General features: G+C 39.0%; 1 protein-coding gene across 1 annotated transcript in view; it reads right to left on the minus strand.

The window, feature by feature from the left end:
* The window catches only part of LOC126183590 (endoribonuclease Dcr-1-like), a 295,755-nt gene extending 279,151 nt beyond the window's left edge, over window positions 1-16,604 (minus strand). Inside the window, exon 1 of the mRNA XM_049925687.1 lies at window positions 16,444-16,604. The gene's annotated coding sequence lies outside the window, so the exon portion shown is untranslated. The remainder of the gene's footprint in view (window positions 1-16,443) is intronic.
* Between the last annotated feature and the right edge of the window lie 3,087 nt (window positions 16,605-19,691).

Consider the following 19,691-nt stretch of genomic DNA (forward strand, 5'->3'; position numbering starts at 1 on the left):
AAAAAACTCTAACAAAATATCTAGAACTGTTACAGAGATACAGCATTTAAAATTTTTTTTCTAGAAATTCACATCTTCAAAATGGTGTTCGCAGTGTCATCTTTGGAGGCCTGTATTTCGTAGGAGGAATTTTTTTTGGAGAAAACAAAAAAAAAATTACGTGTTTCTTACTTACTCCTGAATTTTAACCCTTTAACTGCTCTGGACATGTTAACGCACATGCCTTTGTACCTGTCCCTGTGTGCTCTGAACGTGTTTCCGTGCACCACCAGTCCTTCTACGTGGTACTCTGAACGTTTCTACGTATAGACACGTTCAGAGTACCAGGTAGAAGGACTGGTGGTGGGTGTAAACACTTGCAGAGCATACAGGGACAGGTACAAAGGCATGTGCGTTAACATGTCCAGAGCAGTTAAAGGGTTAACATATGCTAAATTCAATAACATCAGAGACAATGAAGTAAGCCCCCTGCCTGAACTGATACAGATTATGCATCAAGAAAATATTCAAGACTGTTTGAGATCAAAATCTTAGGAATATGTCATGAAAATATTAGCCATTTGCTGTGCATAGCCATTTTGGAATTAGCAACTTGATTTTGGTACCCAAAAGGCACATTTTCTGGTTTTCTCAGAAACTGCCCCGGAAGTAAGTGATGAACTAAATGGTGTCTCCATTAACCCCTTAAATGCAGCAAAGATCACATGCAATACGAAAAGAACCATCTGATTTTTTTCCATTTGCCTAAGCTGGAGGAAGTGTGTGATATACAAACTTTGAGTCCATATCGTAGAATAGTTACAGTAAGACGATCCTGCTGTAGTGAATACAAATGGTCCCTAGCCAAAGGGCTATAATAGCAGTTGACCCTACCTTTGTCACCAATAGAATCCAATGTATGAGTCCTAGACAAATTCCATACTTATGTGCGGTGTTTTGGAACACATTAGGCAGCACATGCTGTCACATGCATACCTTTACGCATACCACTGATCAAAAGCTTGTAATCAAGCATAATAGCAAATTCACTGCGTGTTCTGGTCTGTCACAAAGGCCAGGTGATACGTTTGAACTCAACAATGAACACACTGCATGCATTTGGTAGGACTGCTGTTCACCTCACCAGTAGACACAAAAACATGGCTGACACAGGCTACAGTTCTAACCATCTGTATAGGATGGATGATTGTGCAGTGTTCTCCATTTGTCTAAAGAATGTGTAAAAAGACATATCTCAGGAAGAAATACAAGCCAGTGAGGTACATGAAGGGTTGTTCTGCATGTTTACCCTAGCAGAATAAGATGTATGTCATTTCTTAAAACTTCCAGTTGCTTCCAGCTGGCCTACCAGCTCTAGAGGCACTCATAAAAAGCCTAATTTGCTATTTACAAAACATACTGGGTGATATAAACAGTAAGCTATCTGATGGATCATTACTGTGTAGTTTAGAAGTAGTAAAACTGTTGAAAGGGCTTCTGCAAAATGCCCCACTCACCAGCTTCACACTACTGTGGTAAACAGGAGCAGGCACACTACTACAGTGAACAGGAACAAGCAAGGGTCGACACAGACAGCACCACAAATTTGTATGCTAATAAAAATGTAGTATAACTGCGCAATTAACTCCCCGTGTGGTGCAATTAAGAAACTGGAGATCATTAAGTTTTAGAATTCAACTGGTTTTCAGTTGATATACGAGTTCAGCTGTATCAAGTACTTTCTGAATAAAAGATCCAAGATCCAGTTACGTTCAAACATTTCAAACAATTTGTTACCTAAGTAAAGCTCAGGGTGAGGATATAGATTCCTGAGCTCACAGAAATATGTACTGTAGGTTTTCAGACGAGAGAAATGAAAATTATGCATTAGTGCCCAATCGTGAGCCTTCCAAATGACTCCTTGGAGATGGCTTTCAGCAATACCCATAATTGATGAATTATTGTAGTGTAGGAAGTATCAGTCTACATACAGTGATGAGGTTGATGCCAGATCACTGTCTTTTCAAACAATGTGCACATGCTGCTTATTAGGCATAATGGTTTATACTTGTCCAGAAAACATACATTCTTTCCATGTTTTACTACAGGAATGTATATTTCATTTGCACTGCTATCGCATTTGAGCATTTAGTTACGAACTCTATCAGCAACTAAAGTATGTCTTCACACACTGTTAGTAAGATGTGAAACTCCCATTCGCTGAATGAGACATTTCACAACCACAGGTAATCCAAACAGGATGACAGACTTCACTGTGCATTTCAGTGACAGGGATGAAGAGAGTATATGCTGGAAGGAATATTAAGGCTTAACATGGCATAGCCAATGAGCTCAGTACAGACAAAAGAAATCTTCAGGCTGGTGAAGGAAATTGGCAGTATCTTTCTCAAGGGAACCATCCTTTCATTTGTCAAACTGACTTACTGAAAAACAATACTGTTCCCACCACTCCTTTCATCTTCCTCTTATCAATGTAGATCAATTTGCCAGATTTTAAATATAATCAGGTAGGCCACGGAGGGCTGATGCTTATGCCACAGAACAACCTACTGACATTTTTCAATAGCAGCTGCTGTCACACTACTAAGGTAGGTTTTGCTGGTGTAAGGTGCAGGGAGGGGAGATTTTGGGGGGGAGGGGGAGAATCGGTTCTTCCGCAATGTGTATAATGGTTCCACTGACATTTTGTGCAATACTGACTTCAAGCAAGTCTTTGTCAGTACCATAGCTGTCATGGTTTTCAGTCCGAAGTCTGATTTGATGCAGCTCTCCACACTACCTAATACTGTGCAAACCTCTTCACCTTAAAATAACTACTGCAATCTACATCCATTTCCTTTCCTCTCATGTTCTTTGGCTCTTATTACTTTAGTCTGATTCCTGTATAAGTTGCAGATAACTTTTCATTCCCTATATTTCATCCCTCCTATCTTCACAGTTTCAAAGAGTGTATTCCAGAAAACGCTGCCAAAAGCTTTCTCTAAATCTAAAAATGATATAAACATAGATTTGCCTTTCTTCGTCCAGTTTTCTAAGATAATTCATAAGGTTAGTATTGCCGCACATGCTCTTACACTGGAATTACTACATTCTTCTTGAAGTATGTGGGTATTTCACTTGTCTCATTTTTCTTGCACACTGAGTGAAACAATTTTGTCATGGTATGTCCTCTCAAGCATATAAATAATTTCGAGGGAATGTTGTCTATTCCAGAGGCCTTGTTTTGACTTAGTTCGCTCAGAGGTCTGTCAGATTCTTCTCATAATAGCATAGTTCCCACATTTTCATCTACTTCTTCCATTCTTTGCTTAATAATGGCTTGCCATCCAAGCTCTTGATATGCAGCTGCTTCCCTTTTCTCTGAAAGTCTCTTTAATTTTCTATAATTTTACATGTATCAGTCATTCCAGCTAAGCCATTTTTCACTTTGTTAGTTTCATTGTTTAGACATCTATATTGCCTTTCATCTGTTTCATTTAATGCATTTTTATATTTTCTTCTTTTGGTAATTAAACTCAATATCTTATGTGGTATCTAAGGATATTTACTAGGCCATAACTTTTTACCTATCTGATCCTTTGCTACCTTCATTATACCATCTGTCACAGCTACCCATTCATCATCTGTTGTATTCCTTTTTCCTTTTCAGTCAATCATACTTAATGCTAACCCTGAAACTCTCAATAACCTCTGGTTCTTTCAATTTATCCAGGTCCCATCTCCTTAATTTCATTTTTGGCTATGGTGTGAGCATAACAGTCATACCAGTCTGAGCATGACCTCACTTTTTGTTATTTGGTCTGGTGATGCTATGCAATTCATCATCTCTTACTCACTGACAATATAGTGAGAGTCTTAGTGGAAGAAACTAACAGTTATGCACATCGGAACAGTTCTGCTTCAGAGCAGTAGTGACCAATAACAAGTGAAGAAATTCATGTTTTTCTGTCACTTGAAATGTTGCAAACTGTGCTGAATTCTACGAAACAGAACTTACACTGCTGTCACACAACAAAATAAATTGTAACCCCTTCTTCACAAAAAGAAAAGTAAATGAAATAAAAACAATAACCTGCAGTTTTCGAAAAACAAATTATGGTCGGAGTCCACACATTTCTCTAAGAACGTCTTATCGCTTAAAATCTGGTTTCATAATCTCTGTATTAACAGTATATAATCAGTCTGAATCCTCCCAGTGTTTCCATGTCACCTCTACATATATAACAATTTTACATGATTCTTAAACCAGATGCTGGTGATGAATAAATTATGCTCTGTTCAAAATTTTACAAGGCAGATTCCTCTTTTATTCCTTTCCCACAGTTCATGTTCTCCAACCATTTTTCCTTTAATCCCTTTTAGCTCATCATATCATCACCCATTCTTTCAATATTTTCATCAACTGCAGAACTAGTTGGCATTTCAGCTTGTACTACTGTGGTGGATGTTGGCTTTGTGTCTAGCTTGGCTATGCTAATGAAGCTTACCCACATTCATGATTTCTTATTCATTATTAGACCTACTCCTGCATTCCCTACTTCATTTTGTGTTGTTTATCCTGTACTCAACTGACTAAAGTAGTCCTGCTCTTCCTGTCATCACACATCACTATAACATCAACCTATCCATTTTCCTTTTTAAATCCTCAAACTATGTACCCAATTCAGTAATCTAACATTCCACACTGCAACCTGTAGAATGCGAATTACGTTTTTCCTGGTGACATCATCCTCCCAAGTAGTCCTCACCCAGAAATTCAAACTGGGGACTATTTTACCTCTGAAATATTTCACCTAAGAGGACATAAATCATCACTCAACAATACAGTAGGTTGCACGGCATTGGGAAAAATAACATCTGTAGTTTCCCCCATTCACAGTACCAGCACAAGGCTATGTCTGTCAACTCTCCAGACTGTTGCCCCTGCAAGTACTGAAGAGGCTGCTGTCCCTCTTTAGGAGCAATAGGTTAGTCTGGCCTCTCCACTGCAGTTGCATCTAAGGTATAGCTATGTGTATCACTGAGGCATGAACCCTCCTCCTCCCCCCCCCCCCCCCCCCCACTGAGGTCCATGGTTTAACTTGTGAAATAATAGAGGGTTCTACACCATCATCAAATTTTGCACCCTTCCCAGAACACATTATAGTGTATATTACATATATACTTCTGATTTCACATAAGATAAAATACCTGATGCCAAATCACAATATTTTAGTGATATTGATTTGTACCCTGCCAAGACTGCCTTTACATATTTACTGAGATTTAGATAAATTTTAATAACTCTTTCAGGATAGTAATATTTCATATATTTCTTCTGCAGCTTACAAAGTATGGCCCACATTTTATTCACTTTAAAACTGAGACAGTAATTTGGATCAAATGTTTTCTTCTTCTAAAATTGTAAGATACTTTTAGCTGCCTCAGTCTATCGAAGGGCATGGTTTTATTTCATTTACTTTTCTTTCTCTGAAGAAGGGCGTAACAATTTATTTTTTATGTGATCAGCAGTATAACTGCTGTTCAGTAGACTTCACTACAGTTTGCAACATTACAAGTGATAGAAAAACATGTATTTCTTCACTTGTTATTGGTCACTACTGCTCTGAACCAGGACTGTGCTGATGTGCATAACTGTTAGTTTCTTCTGCTAAGATACTCATTAATCTGTCAATAAGAGAGAGATGATAAATTGTGCAGCATCACCAGACCAGAGAACAAAAAGTGTGGTCATGCTCAGATCGGTATGAATATGTCAAACTCTCACCATGCCAAAAATGTGATAAATACAATGATTTTCTGGAGATGGAGCTGAAACCTTTGAAAGAAGACATGATTGAGTAACTTTGTGACTATGAAATGCACAAAATCACTATTACTGTACTGTGTCTTCAGGAAATAACAGTGGAAGATCAGTTTACAAACTCATGTACTTGACTAAAGCTGGGCAGTCGATTTGGTTAACTGGTGAATGCTGCTCCTGGTTGTCACTGGTACTGCTGTAGGTCGTGACAACCAGCTCGGAGCCCAACAACAAGAACAACAAAAACAAAAAATGGAGGGAGCAGTCATTTGACTAGAGCATAGCTATTTAGCAGATTTTGAAGATCTGAAAGAAGTACAGTAGGATCAGAGTCATCATAGATGAGACTTACTGGAACATATGCTGAAGTACATATCATTTACATTACTTGTCAATTTGTAAATATTTTTCACTCTACATTGATTCTTGGTAATAAGTATTAGCTGACAATGTACTAACTTATGGAGAATGCATAAACAGCAGCTGAAGACATCCCACTCTACTATACTAGAAGCAAATAATTATTTAAATAAAAATAAATTTTTAATGTAACACATTTTTAAATCTGACTAAAAATTATAAACTAACTAGATAACCCCCTGGCTTTGCATAGATAGCCCTAAATATCTGCATCCAGACAACTTGTCTGGTGTAGGGATAAATTTCTTTACAGGGCACTGTATAGAGTTAAGCATAAAATTCTAAGAAAAATGTTAGGTAACTGAATAGCATCAGTTTCATATAACTCAAAACGGTGTATGCCAGGAAACTTCTTAGGAGACATAAATATTATCCATTTCATAAGTATTTGGTGTTTGGAGTGACATCTCGTGGCAATGATAGGACGATGAATGATGTGATTAATATGTTTACAACCAATGTAAATGGTACTTGCTTCAGCAGTATATATACTAAAAACCAATGTAAATATTCTATGTGAATCATGAGAGTGTGTGTGTGATTGCACATGTACGGAATTTGTAGCATATCATGTATCAGAAGCTAGCTGAGTGCATTATTTCTGTTGGTCATAAATAAAAGAAAATACAACCGAACAAAACATGTTTGTTCTAAATGTGTAGCCCATGATGGCATCCCTCTCGAAAATCTTAGTACACATTGATTTGTTGTTCTGATTCATTGTTTCAGTTCTTTGCAGTTGGCCTTTCCACATTGACATGCAAATAATTGTGACTGCATCCAGGTTTCATTCAACGGAAGCAGAAAGTTAATTCAGCAACTTCACTGCTGAAAAAATATATGTAATGTTAACAAATCAAATGTGCTTCCCTTGGTGAAGTAGGTTTTTGAGAAATGTTTTATGTCTTACACAAAAAGCCAAAACCACTGATTTTGGATTCACATGATATTTTGCTATGTAATTTCTCTCAAACGATTGTGCACAAAACTTTAAAGTTAAGTAACTCACTGCCCTGTGTTCAAAGAATGTGCAGTCAATTGTGTGTGTGAACTGTGATTGAAAATGTGAGGGAAGCAGAAACTGACAGTCTGAAATTATCGTCTTCGTTTTAAATGCATCCCCAAACCATCTAGAGATGTATTTCGAAATTTTCTGTAGTCATCTGCTAGGAGTTTCTGAAAGCCATTCCATATTCCCATTTTTAATGTTTCAAGAAGATCATGCCCATGTATGTTTCCTTCTTTAAGCAGCTCACGAATCCACCAACATTTATGAACAGTGCTGCTACTTTTTGGCTGGTGCACTTTAGATTACACTGTGCCACAAGCGAAATGCAGATTAATTTCAAAATGTCCATACAAGTAATGTCTGCATATGATACATCGTGTCTACACTGACCGCGCCACACCCATTGTGTTCCTCCTGTTGTTGATAAATCAAAAGAAGATTGAGCATTTATGCACACTCAGTTTGGTCACAGTTGCATTGTACAGCACAGAGCTGTAGATCCAAGGAGTTCCGCCATTCACTGCTAGTTGGTAATGGCATTGTTTGCACGGCGGTGATTGGCAAATTCATCACTGTTCAGCCAATTTGCTGGAAATATTTACAAATTAAAGATACATGAACCTTCCTCGCAAATCAGTTTACCTATTAGCAACAACTGTATCAAAACCTCTACAATAGTTCCTAAGATCAGCCCGAATATACAGAAAGAAGTGAGCAGGGTATTTGAATTTGTATACAGAAGAAGAAGAAGAAGAAGAAGAAGAAGAGGGAGGAGATTTCTCCTAGCTCCTGAAACTTTGTGTTTGTGAATTTTTAATAGGTATGGCAATACTTACTAGATTTATAATGAAAAACATGGGGCGCGTACAATAGATATTAGTTGGGAAGTTAACTATTCATGCATTAATTGCGTATTGCATGTGTCCTACTTTCTCAGCTGTTGCAGCTATTAAAACTTTACATGCACAAATTTTCAGGATTATCTGGATGGGGTTAGCAGAAATTATTTTATGCTTTTCAGCCCTATTTAAAAACTTGTTATATTAAAAATTTGTTTTTAAATGATTATTTTCTGCTTTTCAGTCTTGTATGTGTGAAATTTCTTGATGGATTTTAAACATGTTGATGAAATATATTTCTTTATTTAAATAATTATTTATACCAATATAGACACACAATTATTTATACCGGCACGCACACACACACACACACACACACACACACACAAACACACACACACACACACACACACACACACCAGCATTTTTAGCCAGGCTTCACCTGTGTACAGGTTGTCACGTATATTGCACACATCTCTTCCTCCCCATATCTCTGTCCATCTCTTCTTCCCTCTCTCACTGCACACCGATGCCCATCCGCTCACATACTGCCTGGAACTCCTGCCAATACTACCCGCACAACATGCTGGTTCTGCAGGACAGTCGAGATGCCAGATGTTGTCAAACTTTTTCACCCCCATCCCTACCAAACACACCAACAAGAAAGTGAGTTAATATTGCATTGTCATCCAGTTCTGAGTTATGTTTGAAATTTCAAGCCTCTACCTCACCAGGAAGTTATGTTTCATATCTTATGCAAAATTTGCAACAGAGAGACAGACAGACATGAAAGTATCCTCATAGATATATGTTAAAAACAGTAATGTTTCAGCTGAGAACAACAAATTTGATACCTGCATCTTATTAAAGAGTTATAACAACACACTGTTCACTATTTTATGAGGCCACAGTGATTATTTGTCAAAGTGGTAACAGATTAAACAACAACTTTAGCATTTCAAAAAGTATCTAAAGTTAATTAGATTTGTGGGATTTGAGGAACTGATGCCGCACTGAGTCAATGACAGCTAGCTGTTTGAAATTCCCTTCTCCCCTATTCAACTGGCGCAACTCCAAGGCTCCATTGACATGTCACATAGATTCTGACTCAGGAAAAATCGCTCCATGACCAGAACTACATTGTACTCTTCCAATGCTGCAAAGTGCTGCATTAAATAAAAATACTGACAGTATTTTTGACTACAGGTGTGACATCAAGATATGTTACTCCAAAACAAATAAAATGATGATATAATGGAATACCTACTGTTACCTAACATTACACACTTACACTTTTAGGGCAAAGTAATTAATTTAGTTGACCATTTTCACAGGAAAAAAATTAACACAAAATAGTTTAAGATAATAATTTGCTATCACTTGCACCAGCACGAGTTAACAGTAAACAAAAAAAAGGACTCCTCATTATGTAACTTTATCTGTAACACATCTGACACAACACACCCCATAAAACAGCTGAAAACAAAGGCTGTCTGGTTGCAAGCTTGTAATTAAGCTTTTCGGGACCTCAAGTCAACCCTCAAACTGGCACCATGTTTAGCATCATATACACCTGAAATGATGTTAATTGCACTCATATATATACTACGGATCCTGGCACTGATTTAACGAAAAGACAATATGGTGTCCAGGCAATCAGCATCCTATATCGTACATCAAGAGGATGGTCACCATTGAGCAACAAAACTACTCTCATATTTACAAGTATGTAGATCATGATGACAATTTACATGTTTAAAAATTTCTACATTTATTGGTTTGCTGCAAAGTTCAGTTTAGTCACCGATCACACACTCCTTATAGTGCTTTTTGGGCCCAAGGATATATTATCAGGAAGAAATGCTTAATGACTGGAGTTTGTTTGCAACAGGTTCAGGGGGTGTGCTAGAATTCCCGTATTATGGATAAAGTGGCACAGTAATGAATACTTTCTCATTTTATCCCATATTAACTAATTCTGGTGCAAGTGACAGCAAATTATTATACCGAATTATTTCATGTTTGCAAATTATTTTCTGCAGTACAAGTGATCAACCATGTGCCCGAGCATCCATCACTATAAAGTAGTACACCAGCCGAAAATTCAACACACAAATGCCAATGCACTTTCTAGGCTCCAAATAGGACCAGATCCAACTACTGACTCACCAGAAGTGTTCTTCTACCGCCTGGATAAGGAGAGAGCCAAGTCAGTCTAAGCTTTCAGTATAATGCAGTACATTTCATTACGCACTCTTATAGGTGTGAATCAGCATTTCCAGCATGGTTAGCTTGAACGGTTCACTGACACACCTTATGCCGTTACTGCTCCCAGGACCACTGTCTCACAAGTCATTTTACTACTGTGCACAAAGGGCAAAGAGCAGCAAATGGTGATTCCACTCCCGTCATGAACCACTGGGCGGAGTTTATCTACTTGTCTTACTGGTCAGCCACAACAATGTAACATCGCATTGAAAGGCAATCTGCTCCTGCCAAGACTCGGCAAGGAAATGAGCCAAAATATTATGACCATCTGCTTAATAGCTTGTTGGTCCCTCTTTGGAATGAAATACATCACTGATTCTGCATACCAGGGATCCAACAGTTTGCTGGTAGGTTTGAGGAGGTGCTGGGCATTAGATGTCCATGCACAGGTCATGTAATTCATGTAAATAATGGGTTGCTGCTTTGCATATACAGTGATGACATGCGGTGGAGACCCAGATGGGTTCAGTAAGATTTACATCAAGCAAATTCGGTCAACATGAGCTCACTATAATGCTCCTAAAACCACTGTAGCACCATTCTGGCTCCAAGACATGGACAATTATATTGCCAAAAGATGACATCACCGTCAGGGAAGACATCAAGCATGAAGGGATGCACGTGGTTTGCAGCTGTTAGTGTGTCTTCAATTACTACCAAAGGCCCCATGCAAGTGCAGGAGCATGTCTCCCATAGCATAATACTACTCCCACAAACCTGCACCCGTGGCGAGCTGCACATTTGAAGCCACTGTTCACCTTGATGACAGCCTTTGTGAAGACGACCATCAGCCTAGTGTAGCAGAAATGTGATTCACCCGTAGAGCTGACTTGTTTCCAATGATCCACAACTGAATCCTGATGGTCCCATGCCCACTGCGATCTTAACTGATGACGTTGTTGGGTCAACAAGTGAAAACGTTTGGGTGGTATGCTACAGAGCTCCATGTTCGACAATGTATGACACAGTATGCTGCGAAAGACTTTTATGTGCACCAACATTGTGCCCTTTCATCAGAGATGCCACAGATCACCCTCTATCTTACTTTACAGAGCAAAGAAGTCTCCTAACCCCAAGTTCTGTGAAGAGTTGTGGATATCCAACCATTCAGCACCTAGTGGTAGTTTCACTGTCCTCCTACCTCTTTCCATAGATGCTCACAATAGTAGCATGTGATCATTCGACCAGCTTCACCAGTTTCAAGATACTCATTCATAGGCTCTTCATAATAATAATAATAATAATAATAATAATAATAATAATAATCTGCCCTTTGTCAAAGTCGCTTATCTCAGCGGATTTCCCCATTTGCAAGCCATATCTTTGCTAGGGTGATTCCCTGTCCATGTCTGCTCCACTTACATACTTTTGCTATCACTTCATGTGCCCGAAATGCCACCAGACGGCATCCAATATCACAGTGGGCAGTGGTCAAAATGTTTTGGCTTATCAGTGCATGTGTTGTACCCATGGCCCATTTCAACTGAACCTTGACAGGGCCATTTGCTCAATTCATGTAGCTAACAGTCATTAATGTGTTTCTTAGATTTCCTTTTGGGATGTTAATGAACAGCAACACCACTAAATCTAAAGTAATAACTCTGTCGAAAGCATGGTTTCTGATAATTGTTTTCAATTTACAGCTCAAACTTCAGAAATTATCAATGCCCAAAATAGTATTATCCATTTTCTAACATTCCCATATCACTCTCAATTGTACACAGCTAACACATACATTTAAGGGGCATACATGAAAGAAATGAACCAAAGATCCACAGAAGAAGCTTTAACCATCTCCCTTTGCACCTACAGGTCTATTCCAATCGGCAGAAAGATACTAGCAAAGCTGGTGCATGGGTGAAAGCCCTGCACCTTCCAGCATGTACTGCAGCCATTACCACAGGCAGCAATGCAGAACTTATTTTGTAATCATTTTGCCCAATGACAAATTTTGGACACTTACAGCCAGTGACACGGTTGGCTGCAGGCCACAGACACACGAATGCACAGGCACTGTCTAAAATCAGCTAGGCTATAGCAGCTCTCAGTTGCCATGACCATTTCTGCCATGTTTGTTTTACCAAAGATTATTGGCCACAGCTACAACTTCCTGGCGACTGAATTCAGCAGCATGCCAGTCCTGGGATGGAGGTCAACATACCCTCCACCAACTACTCTGTGCAGAGGATAACCATAAAATGGAGTTGTAACTGCTTGGATCACTCTACCAGGCTCCTACCCACATAAGCTATCACAAATTGGGCCATTTCAACCCACATGTGTCCAACATATCCAGTTTGGGGAGACAGGATGAATGCCATATTACCCAAATACAGTGCAGGCATGTTTATCAATGGTTATCCCAACGGGGTCATTTCTCTTGTCTTCAATCAGTCCAGATGTACACTTCTCATTCACCATTTAGACCACCTTGTTAAGAGATGTTGACAATCCAACTTTGGACCTGTGAGTGAGCCACAGGTCAGAAAATTCTAACTACATTTTTTTCATTTTCTTTTATGTTACAAGAAACAGTGTTTATATAAACACAGTAAGGGGTACGTTGTTAACCTACAACATTCTAAAAGTTAATCATGTCTGTTAAACAGTAATTAGGTTGACAATCTGCTACATCTCAGTGCAGTAACATTATTTCAATTCATATTTAGAACTAGAAATTTGTTTCCATATACCCTGTATCCAATCCAATTCCCTCATTATGCACAATAAACAGAAGCTTCAGATATGCCAGCATGGAGCAATAAATCATAAGACACAGAATTGCAGCTTAACATGACAGACATAAAGAACACACCATTCTCTGTCTCCTCCTAACACTTATTTGTTTAGGAACCTGAGGATGTTGTGGGATATGAGGTTTCTTAAAATGATAGGCTCAGAACCTACGCAGATTTTTAACACTTATATACCGGTAATGCAGTTAGGTATAATATATGAAGAGAATATTTAAAATCAGCATACAAAACTATATTTTCTCATACCCCCCCCCCCCCCTTTCATTACTAGTTGCCACTAATGGCTTGCTGTGAGAAGACTGCAACACAAGTAGAAAAATAAATTGTCATCCACAAAGAAGTGGTGGACTTTATATCATTTATTGCTGTAGCAAAGACATTTATACTTTAGAAAATAGAACTTACAAGGACACTACTACCATCTTCATACCAGCTGGACAGAATATTCTCAACTAGAAATGTGATGATCTTTGAAGAGAAAGGGCCCAATGGATATCAGAGTGCCTCATTTGTATAGCTTAGAAAGGATACTCTGCTGTCAAGTAACATCACAAACTTCCAGATGATCAAAAGATATACTTGTACGAGAGCCCACACAGGAAAGCCTTCTGCAGGCACATTAGCAAACGAGATGTGATATCACCTGAAATCACACCCAATGCATCAAAAGAGCATCTTTAATCTAAAATATAGACCAGATAGCGGTTGAAAATTCACTTTCTTGCTCACATGGCCAATGAGTTTGGAGTATGTGAGTGGTAACCATGGGATCCCAAGCTGAGTGTGACACTGCTTCCCCTTGTATCAGGCTCCAATACCCTATCCTATCACCCTCCCTTGGCCAACTCCCACTTTTTTTTTAACCCAAGTGATATTAGGGTTCAAGGCTTGAGGATGCTGATCAGCTTCTAGTCTTCTACACAATTTCATAACATCAGCCATGTGTAACTAACAATCAGCTTTCTGCATAACATTATGAATTATAATTTGAGCATTTATCCTCACCCAAGGGTGACACCTTACACAGCCAACCACTGAAGATCTTTTGAAGATGAAGGCAGCCTTTCAACTTTGGTTGGCTGCCATTCAGAAGATTATGGTGGATTGAATCGGCCCAGTCACAGCCCACATAATTGTTTCCAGAAACAATTTTCACATTGCAGCAAAGTGAGTGTTGCTGTGAAACTTCAGGGCAGATTAAAACTGTATGATGGACTGGGATTCAAACCTAGAATGCAAATTCATTCTGGATACATATAATATCTAGAGATGATAACTAGTGCATAAGTGGGGCAACCAAAATTGTCAAAGATTGACAGAAATCACAATATATTCTCAAAACCAACATGCTTGAAAAGGAAACCCCACAAATTAAAAACCTGGAAACATTCTGACTTCAGAAAGAGTGGATGTTAGCTGCACCACATATGCATAGATAAATTCCACCACTGGATTACACATTTGAGCATTCTTTAGAAAACTTTTAGCAGATATCTACAAAAATATGAACTCTCAAGATTAATGCGGAGAGATAAAGCAGGGAAGTTCATCAATAGTAATCAAGAAACAAAGAGGTTCTCACAGATGCATTAAACAAACTTTTAAACTGTTATGAACCTTTACTCCTACATTATTTATCCTTATATAACTGTATTCAAGAGAAATTAAAGTTCACCTTAACTTTGCATATGACTGAGAAATTACACTAGGCCTAAGTGAAAATACTTTGTGTAAAAACAGAACAAGTTAGGGCTCACCTGACTGATAATGGCAAGAAGATCAAAATGAGATAAGTTGTAAAAGAAACTACGAGATGAGAGAAGACCGAGGAGCTGACCTCGTGGAAGCTGAGACAACACAAAGAAAACTTGCAAAAGCATGATAAGTATGTAGCTGAGGTCTGTAATGCATGGAGAAGTCAAGAGAAGGTATTTAGCCAACAGGTCAAGTCAACTGCCTGATGAGGATGATGAAGTGAATTAATAACTGACTACAAGAAGTAATCTCAAGGTCAGAAGGCGTAGTATTTTAAGGAGGCCACTACAGCACATACAAACCATCCCTTGAATTACATTTTTGTATAGTAAGATACATAAAAATAACCTAGAATGAAAGAAGTTGCTTCAAGGTAAAACCCACACTATTTCGTCTTACAGCATTGGTCTTCAGATGCGATATTCATAATTAATAGAACAGACAAATTTCAACCTCTGCCCAACAAAGGTTAAGTAAAGACGGTGACAATTACTTCTGAATAATTCAATATGGCTAAAAATTGCCCAGCTATAACTTTAAATGAGGAAGAAAGTACAATGAATACAAAGATAAACAGTGGGGACTTGTTTCAATTCACAAAATTTTCGTAGATGTTGTCCTATTTAACTCAATTCATGACTTGTAAATGTATTTAACCAATAATGTCAGCACACTTGTGATCTCAAAAAAACATCCCAGACCCAGAATACAAAATGATAAGTACAGATACTTAACTTAAAATAAGTAAATAATAATCTGGTTTATGATGGACTGAAAAGTGACCAGCATTTCTTTAAACATTAAATTAAATGACAGGCAACTTCTTAAACAAGTCCCTATAAAGTGGATGAGGCTTTATGAAATTAATATTTGACCATATTAGATGATTACACTTAACATGAGATACTTCTTACACTGCATTTCCACAAAACCTGTCAATCAATTTATTTCTGTAACTACATCTTACAAATAGTATTGTACGGCAATTATGGCAAAATTCAAATTTTAATTCAGTCATTTGAATTAAAGTATTCATATTTCATTAACATCAAATCATTCACATTTACTGTCTGAATGGATGTCGTCCTCTACAAAATTGGAACCTCTCAGTTTTTGTCTAGTGTTAACGTTGCGGTAGGGGACCCTCAAAAAAATCACAAAGTTAATTTGTTTTACAAATTATAAGGTATGTTTTGTTATGACATACGGCCCAACTCAATGGTGTGTCTACTGTTGTTGTTGCTATTGTTCATGACAGTGTCCTTACTCTTACTTATAATAACGTTCCAAATCTGCAAAAACACTCGTGGTGACCGTCTTACACGCGCCGTAGATAATATTTTTGTATTTTGCCACATCCAACGGTTTGCGTAACTACATACACTGGCAAAAGTTGTATGAGTCAACATTCACACGTTACGTACACGAAGTAAGCGCAGCTTACAAGATGGATAGGAATAGCTTCAAACAGAATGTACATCTCAGTTACATATGCAATGCTACTTGTGTACTTTTTCATACAGAAATCTAAACTTCAGCGTTGAGAGAACGCTGTTTCCCGTAACCAACACCTTTGTTTGAGTGAAAACTTACCTTTATAAATTAAGAATTGGGGTGCATTTACATTTGAACAGAAGCCGCTACAGCCGAGTGCGTAAATCACAACGTTAATAAGATCATAGTTCACTTAAAAACTAATTGCACAACAACAACCACAACCGATACGACTAGAAACAGCAGACGTAAACACTTAAAATTTGTACGCGCCATTAGTTTGACTAGCGCTTCTAGCGGGAAAGATAGAAACTTATACAAGGGCGCCGCTTTCGAATAAGTCGCAAGGTTTCCGCAAGATATTTCTGCCAGGTTTCTTTAAACTGTGTGTTTTAATTCCGTGTATGCAACGATTCGTATTTCTTCTATTTTTGTTACTCTGTCCTTGTTATTCAACTTCTACTTTCAGTGTTTACAAATGCGCAGTAGCATTTAAACCTGAAATCACGACAATCCGAAACAAACAGCGACGATGGAGAATCAAAGCCATCAAATTTTATAATAAGCAGTACATGGCTTTCACAGTTATCTAAAGGGCGAAGAGGAAAGATTAAACCCAAAGATGTCATTAAACGTATGGTGAGCACTAGTGGATAATCAGTTGATGAGAAGAAAGCTTTGTTTGGTTGTTTATTTTTATTGACAGACACAAGAAAAAGAAGAAAATTACAGCTTGCGTCTTCACATATCCCATTCCCGTCGCAAAATAATGAACAAGACTGTCCCAATCGAGCCGCCAACAGCATTTTATGATTTCGTCCCATACGACGGTACGGAGAGATCTAAGAAACAATTACCCCACTAAAAATTCACAATGATTCTCTTTTTGCTATCACCATGTATCAGCGAACTACATTTCACATCGAGATCTGCAGCACAACATCGGCGTAAGTCCCCCGCGTTTAACACATGTCTTTGTTAGATTGCTAGAGCGATTATTCCACCTGAATGACAAACTATAATTGTTTCTTCGCTTACAAGGTAGTAGCAAATTCCAAAAAGTTTTTCATAGATCTGTGTAAATCTTAATATAAAACCATTATTACAAAATAATAGTTGCAAAAGCAAAGAAATAAGTTGACACACTGAATACATCTGATATATCCCACTGCCCTCAAATTGAAGGTAGTTTCCGGTATGCATCTGAGAGACCTACATATCTACAATATAAGTAATGTTTTATTTGTTATCTCGTTCTCTTAAGATGCACAAATGTTCTCAGCACTTGATAAACCTATAATATGTGCTGCTGTACGTCGTACTTACACGCGCACTCCAAGAAGACTCTCGGCTAGTTGACTGGTACTGGATATTTTAAGTTCGCGGCCTGTTTTAGCTGGCAGATAAAACAATTTGCAAAGCTTCTGACATATTAACAAATAGGATGATTTGAAAGTCATTCATGGAACATTTCTGTGACCGTTAACTTCGAGTATTTTCGTGGACATAATCGCCCTAAACATAATGTTTTCTGCTGGATAACGTTAGGAGCGTCCGCCCCCGGTAGCTGAGTGGTCTCTATGTTTGCTCACATTCATGTCTGCTGCGCCGTTCTCCTACAAGCCTCACGAGTTTGCTTCTGATGGCGCTACGACCTGCTTCGCCGAGAGCGCCGGTGCCGCTACAGGACATCCCAGCGCCCCTCTTTTATATAGGACGTTTCTATTTAGAACAAAGTTATTCCAGTGTAGCGCTCACGACACCACGAATGGCCACAACTCGACGCCTATATCACGACATGCTGCAACGCCGCCCCCTAAATGTGGTCGAACTAAAATATCCTGATGTACGGTGGCGCGTGGTGTGGAAGACTGTACGCGATGCCATGCGTGATTCCGATGTTGTTTCCCAATGGTACGTAGTCATAACGGGAAGCTGGCGACGCAAGAACGTCTCTACAATATCCACATGGCAGAATCTCTCAATCGTGTGGTTTGTAATACAGTAGATTCGGACGAGCACCGCCTCAGCTGTGGCAAGGCGGAGCCGGTTTGGCACCTAGTGCGGCAGATGCTGGCTTATCTCTTGCGAGTTACGCCGGAGCATATATCTGCATGCACGTTATTGTTTCCGGATGAGACATTTTACCCCAAGACTCGGACCAACTCCGTCACCTGGATACGTGGACATGCGGTCCATTACCTCTATCGTGACGGACACAAGAATTTACTTGACTTCTGGGTCTATTTGCAAAAAAGACATCATGCTATAGCCGGGCATACCAGATATCGACGATGCTTCGCAGACTACCTGTTGAGTGCCTTTCACAGCCCGCCGTGTGATTATCTTCGATGTGGCTATCTTCGATGGTGTCTTCATTCTGTTTTAGTTTTCCAGGCTTGACTATTTATGACTCTTCGCACATTGATATCTATATAACGAAAAAAAAAAAAACTTCCGCTCCCTACTAGAAATACCCTTCCCTTCATGGTGTTTTTGTGGGTTGGCGCACACACGTTAGTCCCGTATAGTATAGTTTCTTCACATTTTAGATGGGGGGGTGGTTACGTATAGCTTAGTTAGGAAGGCAACGCCTGAAGAGGTAAGAGTTCATTTTTGTTTGGCAGGGACACAAGTAGTGGTGCCCTGTATGGATGGCTATGATTTTGCTTTATTTCTTTTTGTTAGGTACCCCACAAAAAAGTCCTAGCTGTTGCACATTTACAAAAAAAAAAAAAATGGTCAGCGTGTTGGAATGTTACGCACGGGGGCCCGGATTCGATTCCCGACTGGGTCGGAGATTTTCTCCGCTCAGGGACTGGGTGTTGTGTTCTCCTAATCATAATCATTTCATCACCATCGACGCGCAAGTCGCCGAAGTGGCGTCAAATCGAAAGACTTGTACCCGGCGAACGGTCTACCCGGCGGGAGGCCCTAGTCACACGACACTTACATTTAACGTTGGGAGCGACCAAACAGAACACAACACCAGTCGAAATCATTTGATTTCTATCGATTCAGCTTCTTAGATAAGCAATCTCAACGAGAATCTTCCGTGTGCGTGTTTTAGTGCACCCCAGTCATGGAAGATAATAGCCGGCCGCGGTGGTCTAGCGGTTCTAGGCGCTCAGTCCGGAACCGCGCGACTGCTACGGTCGCAGGTTCGAATCCTGCCTCGGGCATGGATGTGTGTGATGTCCTTAGGTTAGTTAGGTTTAAGTAGTTCTAAGTTCTAGGGGACTGATGACCACAGATGTTAAGTCCCATAGTGCTCAGAGCCATTTGAACCATTTGAAGATAATAGACAAATAGATAAGTCAGCATCGATGCAGTGTAAGCTAGTGAAA

The sequence above is a fragment of the Schistocerca cancellata genome, chromosome 4, assembly GCF_023864275.1.
Source record: "Schistocerca cancellata isolate TAMUIC-IGC-003103 chromosome 4, iqSchCanc2.1, whole genome shotgun sequence".
NCBI lineage: Eukaryota > Metazoa > Arthropoda > Insecta > Orthoptera > Acrididae > Schistocerca > Schistocerca cancellata.